The following is a 10,393-nucleotide window of genomic DNA, read 5'->3' on the forward strand; positions in this document are numbered from 1 at the left end:
TTAGGCTCCATTTCATTCAAAAGCAGTCCCGCTTGCAACCTCAAGGGCCCTAAGCTACCAGCAAAGCTGGGAAAACAGCTTGGGGCTCCTGGGCACCCTCAGGTTCAGCATGGGGCTGTCCCCAACTTGAAAATATCTCTTGGGCCGTTCTCATGCTCCTCTAGAAAGTTGTTTCCCAGGAAAGTCCCTTGGGTTTCTGATACCCCAGGGATGGTCTGGCCCATGGCAAAGCTGGGTACAACAGTGGCAGTGTTCCTCTATGATCGCACTAGACATCTGAATCCAGAGATGGGTTCTGGTCTTGCCGCTGACTTGCTGTGTGGACATGGGTGAGTCATTCGGACTTCGTGGGTTTTAGTTTGCTTCTGAATGGGAGCAAGGGCCCTATCCCGCAGAGGGTCCAGGAAGACCAAAGATGGGGAAATTCGTTGCTGTTGACATTTGAATGATGCGTGAAAAATACTGATGGGAGGGGAAGTGTGAAGCCGTGGGCCCAGAGTCAGATCCCCCTCGTGGCTGGACGGGCAGTTACTGGCATGCTCATTTGTTTAGCGCCTGTCTTCTCAGCCAGACTGTGGGCTCCTTGTAGGAATCCTGACTGGTCTGTCCTCCAGAGGCCAACATGGGGCCTGACCCATAGGTGCTCAATGACTCTTTCTGCATCAGCTGGCCAGTTCTTTTGAGTCTCAGCTGTCTCCCTGGTTGCTGGTTCTCCTGAAGATAGAGGATGAGGCCTACAGGTGTGAGGTGTCTGCAATAAGTGGGCTGTGTTTTTGTGAAGGGCTTTATCTGAGATTGGAGGTAAGGTGGGCCCACGTGGGACTCAAGAGGCTCTGGGTCCCCACAGGTGCCTGTGAGGCCTATTGCATGGATCCTGCTCTTTCTCGCCTAGGAGCCTTCATCTGCGGCTCAGCAACTCGGTGCTCAGCTCAGGCCCTTGCTCTCTCCCGTCTGCCTCTCCAGCCCCACTCCTTTCCTCACATGCACACTTCCCCCTCCCCAGCTGCCACTTGGAACTCACCTTTTTTTTTTTAACAGGCCTGGTCTTTTTTGCCTCCAGGCTATTACACAGGTTGTTCCCTCCATGGTAAGCCCATTCTCTGCCTGGAGGAAGCAAGACACGGTTCAGCTCCCTGTCCTTTCTATCCGGAAGCCTCCGGGCCACAGCAGGCAGAGTCAGTTGCTCCCTCCTTGGATCCCACAGCAGTTCCTACCACTGGGCTGTAATTAATTTTCCTGCCTCTCCCCCAGCCCTTTGAAGGCAGGGATCAGCTCAGCGCCCCCTCTGGGGCCCCAGTGTACAGCACAGGGCCTGGCACCAAGGAGAGATCCTAAATAGCCTGCTTTTCCTGGCAGGAGAGGCTGCCTCATGGCTTGCACAGCGCCCCACCTATCACCAGCGCTATGAAGAAGAAAGATCAAAGACCAGGACACTCACCTTCCAGGAAACTGAGGCGCAGAGAGGGGTAGGGATTTGACTAAATTTCCATAGCACACCAGTGACCAAGCTGGGCCCAGCCAGGGGCCCTGATGCTTGGTCCCCAGCTCTGGGATGTGGTAGCCTTGCACAGTGTCGCTGCATTAAGCCAGGGTGCCTGGAGGCCCCAGGGGCCCAGGCCCTGCAGCTGCTCACTCCACACTGGCTCAGCCCTTCTGGCCGGGCTCTCAGCCAACTGTAGCACGAGGCTCTGGCTGCCACTGCTAAAGGTCACTGTCAGCAGTTTGGGGAGGTGGCCAGACCACTTCCCTATGGGTGGCTCACACACAGCAAGGCCTGGAGCAGCATCTGCACTGGGCTATGGGCTCTGGAGCTGGCCGTCCAGTTGGACAGAGTCCTTGTAAACCTGATTAGAACCCTGTTAAACCTGAGGTAACAGTATGATGCACACAGAGCAAGGCCTGGAGTGGAATGTGCACTCAGTCATTAGCATAACATCACTTAAAAAAATTATTTAGTTTTAGAGAGAGGGGAGGGGAGGAAGAGAGGGAGAGAAACATCACTGTGTGGTTGCCTCTCACACGCCCCCTACTGGGGACCTGGCCTGCAACCCAGGTATGTGCCCTGACTGGGAATTGAAACAGCGACCCTTTGGTTCGCAGGCTGGCACTCAGTTCCCTGAGCCACACCAGCCAGGGCGCATAACATTATTATTATTACCATGATGATGATGACAAGAACCCATAATAGTGCAGTAACTAAAAGCACAGGCCCTGAAATGGGCCAGTCAGGGTGCAAATCCAGGCTCCACCACTTACCAAGTAGACCAAGGTACTTAACTTCTTTCTGCTTCAATTTTTGAATATTTAAATTAGGGTCCTGGGAGAATTAAATCAATTAATAGGTACAAGGAAATCAGAATGGGGCCCAGATGGAATGATCACTGAATAAGTGTTAACTGTTATTACTATTAAGTCGTCCAAATGCAAGGACTCATAGAGCAGCCTCCGCCCTGACCCCTCTATCCCAGCTCTGCTCAACATTGAAACACAGACTGACCCCATCATTTTTTCCTTGTTTGCAAAGCTTCAATCACTGGCTCTAGGACATGTGTCTACCACCTTGGCATGAGAGTAGAGCCTGCCCCTCTTTGGCTTGCTGCCCAGCCTCTCCCAGCCCCTACCCATGCCCCCTCCCATGCTCCAGCCATAGCAAGTACTTGCTGTCCCTGGACCATGTTGTGCTTTTTCATGCCTCTGTACCTAGTACAAGCTAGAGTCTTTCCTTCTTTCACCATCTGGCAATTTCCTGCTCTACTTTCAAGGCCCAGTTCGGGTGGTGACTCACACCCAGCACACCCAAAGTAGCTGCTCTCTCCTGTGATCCCATCCTGTCACCCAGCACCGCAATTACCTGTTAGCATGGGAGTCTCTCTGGACTGTACCCCGCGCTTCTTGAATCCTCTGCGTCTGGTTCAGCACCAGCAGGCCAGAGGCCTGGTGTTTGCTGAGGCAGTGAAGGCCTTCCAACCATCCATCCAGACATGCAGCTCCAGGTCAGTCCCTCAGCTGGGCACTGGGGAAGCAGTGGAGACTGAGACCTACCTACTCTTTGTCCTTGAAGAAGCCCCGGTCATTTGGGGAAGTAGTATGAGTCCATGTGGTTACAAATAAAAAGGTGCCCAGGTGGCTTGAGTGGCATGTGGTCCCAATCACGTTTCCAGGACATGAACTGGAGGTTGCCAGGTAGGCACGGAGAGGAGACGGGGAGGAGAAACAGCGTGACGCTGATTTCCGCCGCCTCTAAGTGGTTGCTATGCCAGAGTGTAAAATACAGGGAGGAGACGAAGCTGGACAGGGTGATGTGTGGTAGGGTTAGAGCCTAGACTTTACCCTGCAGCACCTGTTTTTAAAGTTTGGAGTTTCATGCCTGACTCTCACACTCATCACTGAATGAATCACTGTGGCTGAGCGCATGGAATATGCCAGTTGGGCAGGCCTAGGTCAATTGACCAGCCCTTTAGATGATGTTGAAAGGAAAGTCAGGGTTCTGATATCCAAAGGAGGAGGGAGAGATGCTGAGCAGGTTAAATACAACATTTGAGCCAGCACCCAAAGCAGGCATTTTAATCTCTGATTCTTTCCACCAGACTGCTAACTTGAGGAGGGTAGGACCACATCAATACTATTCATTGATAAATCCCTAACATCTAGTATAGTGCTTGGTATGTAGCAGGGGCCTAGTCAATATTTAAGTGAATAAATACATCTTTTGGTAAACAAAATAGTTTAACTAGATAGTCTGAATCAGGATGATTTTGGTTGCCAATAACAGAAAATTGGCTTAACAGTAAAGGAAATTTGTTGGTTCACACAACTGGACAGTCTGGCGGGGCCTGGCAGTGAGGCACCATTTGACTCCCTTCTTCTGCAAGTCTCCTAGCCCTGTACCCTCAGTGTTGTCTTCAGGCTGGCTTCCCTCATGATAGCAGAATGGCTGCAACAGTTCCAGACCTCACATCTACATGCTATATACCATTTGGAGCTGGAGAGAGAATAGAGAGCATCTGTATTCCAGAATTCCCATGTCCTGAGATTCACTGTGGACTGAGTGAGGTCATCTGCCCATCTGTGAGCCAACTATTGGTGGCAGGGGTCATTTGCTGGCTCTGCTTAAATCATTTGCCTCACCCTCTGAATGGGGGCTGGGAGGGATTAGAAGCAGCTTCCCTGAAACCATGTGGATTCCAGTGGGAAAGGAGACTTTGGAGTCCTTAAGGAAAAAGCAGTGCAGATCCTATGGAGGTGACCAATAGGAATCTTACTCAATTGAATACACTGATTTGTGTGGCATCGACAAGGGCTGCAGGAGTTAAGAGGAGAAGACAAGGAGTGAGGGTTGCAGCAGCCAGAGAAGGGAGGCTTCGTGGGGGAGGAGGAGCGTCTGAACTAAAACCTTGAGGAGACAATAGATATACGCAATGGGGAGTACAGGGTGGGTGGAGAGGAGGAAAAGACATCCCATGACATACTGAGCATTTTCCGAGTGCCAAGCTTCATGCTAGGCCTTCTGTATGCGCTATCTAGTGAATCCTTATGCAACCTGTGCTGTTAACGTCATTATCTCCATTTTACAGATGAGAAACTGAAACCCAGCACAGAAATGTCGAAGACCTGGACCCAACTTGTGTGGCTCTGAAGCTATGATGCTGGTGACTAAAGAGGGGCTGCCTGGGAAGTTTGTGCACTAGTGGGCTCGCCTGACCTCAAAGGTCATCACAGAGGTAGTTCAAAGAGTGAAGCTAGGTTCCAAAGTCTCAGTACCCAGCCTGTGTTCATGCCGTTTCCTCTACCTGGAACTGCTTTTCCATCCACTAATCCAAACCCTACCTCTTCCTGGCCCAGTTCAAGGCCTGAGCCCTACCACACATTATGACACCCAGCAGCATTGGATCGCATATGGGACTGTCTCCCCACTAGACTTCTGTGAGCTCCTTATACACTGCACTTCATCTTGGTACCTTTGGGGCCTGACACAGTGAACTGCCCTTTACAGTTGCCATGGTGACCTCCTCTGAGGGCAGGAGGAATGGTATAAACACAGAATGTGAGAGCCCTCAGAGATTTACCTGGTCTAATTGTCTCACTTTACAGGAGGAGAAACTGAGGCCCAAGGAGGGTGACACTTGCTCAAGGGAGTAGTGGAGCCTGGAGCCCAGGAGTCTGGACTCCCAAAATAATGTGGCTAGAACATTGTTAGCTCTAGAGCCAGACACAGTTCAAATTCCAGCTTCCCTCTGCCCTGGTTGTGTGACCTGGGCAAGTGACTTAACCTCCCTGAGCTTCGATTCCCTCTTTTGGGTAGAGGGGCTGTAAGGGAGCCTCCCTCCCAGGGCTGTTGTGAGAAATAAATGAATTAGTCTTGATAGAGCTCCCAGCATAGAAGCTGGCACCTGATGGCTCTTCAGGAATCCTATCAGCTATGACCTATGAGACATGGTGATGCCAGCCTTGCCCAGTAGGGCCATTGGGGGTCCCCTCCACTTCCACATCCCAGTCCACATGCCTTCCCTTCAGAGCAGCTGAGACAAAAAGGAAGTCACAGTGACCTTGGGGTGGTGGTAAGCAAGAGTCCCCTCCCGTGGGGCCCTGGCTTGGGCTAATAGGACTCCACTGTAGGTCAGGGCACCCTACCCGCGCCCCAGTGCCCCGCTGGCCTGAAGCCACCAAGGCCAGACTTTGAGTTGCCTGTTTCTGGCTCCTGCTGGCGCAGGTGTGAAGCAGCTGCGGACCTGGGAGGGCTTGGGCTGGCACCGGGCCAGGGCCACAGCCTGCGGGCAGCGGTGCAGTCCCTCGGACCCCCGGGCCAGACCAGGACAGCGGCAGTGGCAGCACTGCACAGACGCCCAGGAGGCGAAGGCCGTTGTCTTTGCGGTGGACATGCTCCACGGCCAGAGGGTGCAATTCTAGGACCAGGCCCTTCAGTGCCATCCAGAAACCTTACCAGGTTGTCCCCTTTCAAGAGTCCCCGCCCAGCCCCTGCTCCTAAGGGCCCCCGACCCCCAGGTGTGGAGGCACCTAGGCCGGAGTTCGGATCCTGGCCTGACCAGGGGGTGGTGGCCAAGCCATTCCACTCCTGTGAGCTTGTTTTCTCCCCTGTGCAATGGGGATAATGGCGCCTTCTTCAAAATCAACCAGAATCCTGTGTCACATGTTAGCTCTTCACCCAGTAGGTGCTCTCTCAGCTGGGCCATCGCCCTGGCAGCAGGGATCAGAACTGAGGCATGGCTCCTTTGAAAGCTTGCCAAGCTGTGACCTTAGCCGTCTAAGGCAGAAGTTGGGCCTTCTGTCTCCACTAGAACGACTCCCAAAACCTGGGCTCAGTCCTGGTTCTGTCCCTTCCTAGGTGGCCTTTTATGGACTGCTCACATTGTATGAGTCCGTTTCCTCAACTGCAAAGCAGGCACACTAAACCTACCACATTTATTGATTCAACAGATTTATCCTTGTGTGTGTGTCCTGGACCCTGGGGACCCAGAAACAAAGATGAATGAGACAGTGCCTGCCTTCGGGGACCTCCACTCTAGGAGGGGGCTCATGTAAAATCAGAGACACATGGAGAGCAGAGCAGGGAACGGTCAACCTGGTAGCTCAGGAGGGCAGGGAAAGCTTCAGAGGCGGGGGCATCTATGCAACACCTTGAAAGGTAACTAGGAGTTTGCCAAGGCAAGTCACTGGGGACAGTTTTTGTGTCAAATAAATGTTTTTAAAAAATTGGGCTGCCTTTATCGGCTGGGCTACTACCTGAATCCTCCTTGTTCCTGTGGAGAACAAGGAAATGCCCTCAAAACCCATCCCCTGGCCAAGAGTTCCTAGAAGGGGTTGGGCAGTTGAGGGAAGGGTATGGGAAATGTTAGCCTGGGGTTTCCCTGAACTGAAGGAACGCTGCTAGTCTCTTAGAGTCGGTAGCAATAAACTTCTCTGATTTCACTCACTCACTCACTCACTCACTCACTCAGATACCAGTGCCTCCTCCTGACCCTGTGCTTCAAGACAGGGCAAGAGAGATGAAGCAGACATGGCCCCTCCTTCTGTCTGAAGAGGACAAATGAATAAATAACCACCGCACAGTGTAGCCATATTAGGAGCAATCACAGAGGGCACCAGCTCAGCCTGAAAACATTTTTTTTGTTTGTTAATTATGTGACACATCAAACATGGAACGATTAGAAGACCCAAGAAAAATTTTGAAATAAAATCTCTCTGGTTTCACCACTCAGCTGTGATCCCAGTTAATAGCTTCATCTACAACCTTCCAGATGTTTTTCTATGTACATAACCTTAAAAAAAAAAACTGCCTTAAAAACACTAAGTACAATGAGGGGTAGATCTTGGAACAGAAAAAAAGAATATTAATGGAAGAACTGGTAAAAAACAAATAGAGTGTAGTAATGTACCCATGTTAATCTCTTGGTTTTGACAAATGTACCACAGTTATGTAAGATATTGACATTAGGTAAAGCTAGATGTATACAGAAACTCTCGGTACTATCTTTAGTACTTTTTTTTGTAAACTTAAAATTATTCCAAAATAAAAAGTTTGCTTTTAAAAATGGACCTGTTCTCTATTTTTTACAACCTTTTTTTTTTTATTCATACAATAGTTAATCATGGAATTCTTCTGTCTTGAAATGATTTGCCCTATTTCATGATCGCATACTATTCCATTCCATGAATGAATCATAGCCGATCTCCTCCATTGTTGGAAATTTAGGTTGTTTCCAATTCTTACCCGGTAATTAAAAATGCTGCACATACTTAGTCATTTCCTTAGGATAGATTAACACAGTGGAATTGCTGAGCCACAGCTGCTGGCTAAGGAACACGTACTGCATGCCACTGGCCATCACTGTGCCTCCCAGAGATGGGTGCTATGACCCTCATTTTACAGATGAGTTCACTGAGGCTTCAAGGTCAAGCATCTCCCTACTATCAGTGCCAATACCTAATCACAGCCACTTGTCACCCCAGAACCCATGCCCATGGCTGTAGGCACATGACTGAGCGCAGAGCTGACAAACACACTGAGGATTTCCTTTCTTGAGTCTCACAGAAAAGGGTCCCCTGGTTCATGGTCAAAGCACTGATGTGGTGCATTTGGGAGGAGGGAAGGATGGCACGCGGGGAGGCCTTAAGGCGGGCCGTCAGCTCTATGTGTACATATCCTTGTATCCTCCTCGGTTCTTGACATTACTTTTGAGCTGAAAAACTTCTCTTCTGCTGTCGCCATGCTTGGTTTGAAAAAATACTGTTTCCAACTGGATACAATTAAAGCAGCCCTGAGTGCCTGCAGCGTCCGCACCTCCCCGACGACGTGCCCTCTGGCTGGAATGCCCCATCCTCCCCAGGGAGCCGCCCTGACCCCACCTCCTCCACCCTCTTCTCTGCAGTCTGACCTCCTGCACCACATAATTAGCCCTTTCTTTACACCGTTTGTTTTCCAAAATAGACTCAAGGCAGTTTACAACACACAGAAAAGCACAAAAACACTAAACATAAAACGAATGGGACTGGGCGAGTTGGGGTAAGGATTTTATTAAGAAACCCTGGCAGAGGAAAGCATAGCGACTGAGAACAAGGGGCGCTTCCTCACAGCCAGGGTGAAAAGGGAAACGCAGCAGACAACGGAGTCTTTCTTACCTCGTCTAAGAATGCAGACCAGCTAAATAGGAAGCAAAATTATCTCCTAGCGCAAAGTTCAGCGGGATTTGTCCCCAAGGTCTTCACCTAAGGGACACTATACAATGTAATGATTTGTTCTATAGCAATTTTACCCGAAAGGGCAGATCTGTGTGACTTGAAGGCGACTTGGACAGGACCTGGGCCTGTCAGGTCTAGGCCTCACTCTCTGATACCTTGTCTTTCCCCTCCCACCTGTTCTCTGCTGGGGGCACCTGAAAGGGGCCTTCTGCGAGAGACACAAACAGTCCATTGCCCAGGGAAACTCTAAACACACAGCAGCCGCATTTCCACAGGAGCAGGACAGTGTTCCCTCTGGGGTTATGAATAACGCAAAGCCACGAGGCACATGGTGCAGCAGAGCCACGCACACACCCTGCTGTTGCCACTCTTTCTGGAACCAGGCCGGGGGTAGGGGGAGTAGAGGGAACTGATTCCTGCCCCCCTCCCCAGGAATTTGTCCTTCTGCCCCATCTGGGACAGGGGTGGTTCCCAGAGCTTTGCATGCGCAGTACATTGGAGCTTTAGCACCCACAGCAAGAAAGCCAGAAAGAATGCTGAAGGGGAAAAAGGCCTTACCTGAGGTAGCGCTCTCCACTCAGGTCCTTCATGGCGACAGAACAAACCTGTTGTAATTTCTTCTTTCATTCACAATCAGAGCTCATAGACGATTATGGGATGACACTTCAATCAACTGAGCCACACCAGCTGGGGAAAAGCTTCTCCTTATAAACTTCATTTATACTTTTATTCATTTATACAGTTTATACTTTTCAGGCAGCATCACCAGTCTCTTTTCAGAAGTATCACAAGGGCCTTGAGAATTTTTCTCCCCTCAGCACAGCATCAAAGCAATTGGCACAGTGGTAGGAGGTGGGAGTGGGGAGCCACAGACTGGGCTCACTCTGGCTCTGCCATTCCTATGTGTGTGAACCTCAAAATGCACACACATAACAAGGAGCTAACAATAGTTCTTACTTCCACAGGGTTATTGAGAATAAATAGGATAACAACCTACTACACAGTAAGCATGAAATATGTTAAACTATTATTATGGAAATACAAAAATACAGAACTTTGCACACAATTTCAGAGGTCCAGGGACTTCTAGGGGATCTTCAGGTTAAGAATCCTTAGTGCAGTTCTTAAGTCAGGGAGACAAGAAGTCTTGCCAATAACTACATTTTCTCTGCGAACTTAGCAGCATATAGTGAGCACCTGCTGTGTACAAGGACTCCAGGCCCACATGAGTAGATCGGTCACCGGTGCCGGCACACTTGAGGGGCAGAGGCAATTTGCACTCTACTGATGAGGTGACTTGGCCAGTGTCTCATGGTGGTAAAGCTGCTGCTGAAATCTGCCTTCCTGAGAGAAGACTGTCTTCCTGAGAGGTGAGGCTTCCCGAGGACAAAGCTGCTCTTCATCCAGCTCTGTTGTCTGTGACACTCTATGCACGTGCGAGATCCTGAGATGCACACCCTGGGTCCTCAGACTGCCAGGGGTGTTCTGGCAGAGTGTGAGTGCCCGTGAGAAAGAACTCTCATCGGGAGGGGCCCTTTCTGCTGCAGAACCATGCAGGTCATTGAATCACTTCAGCAACAAAATCAAGGGGACAGTTTCAGTCTGCCCCTTGTGTGTGACCTCAGGAATCACTTTGCTGCTGAGTCTTGGTTTCTTCATGTGTAAAAGAGGAGACAGTTCCAACCACCTAGGATGC

This window comes from Pteronotus mesoamericanus, unplaced genomic scaffold (genome assembly GCF_021234165.1).
Source record: "Pteronotus mesoamericanus isolate MK-2021 breed Mesoamerican mustached bat unplaced genomic scaffold, CSHL_Meso_final contig_221, whole genome shotgun sequence".
Taxonomy (NCBI): Eukaryota; Metazoa; Chordata; class Mammalia; order Chiroptera; family Mormoopidae; genus Pteronotus; species Pteronotus mesoamericanus.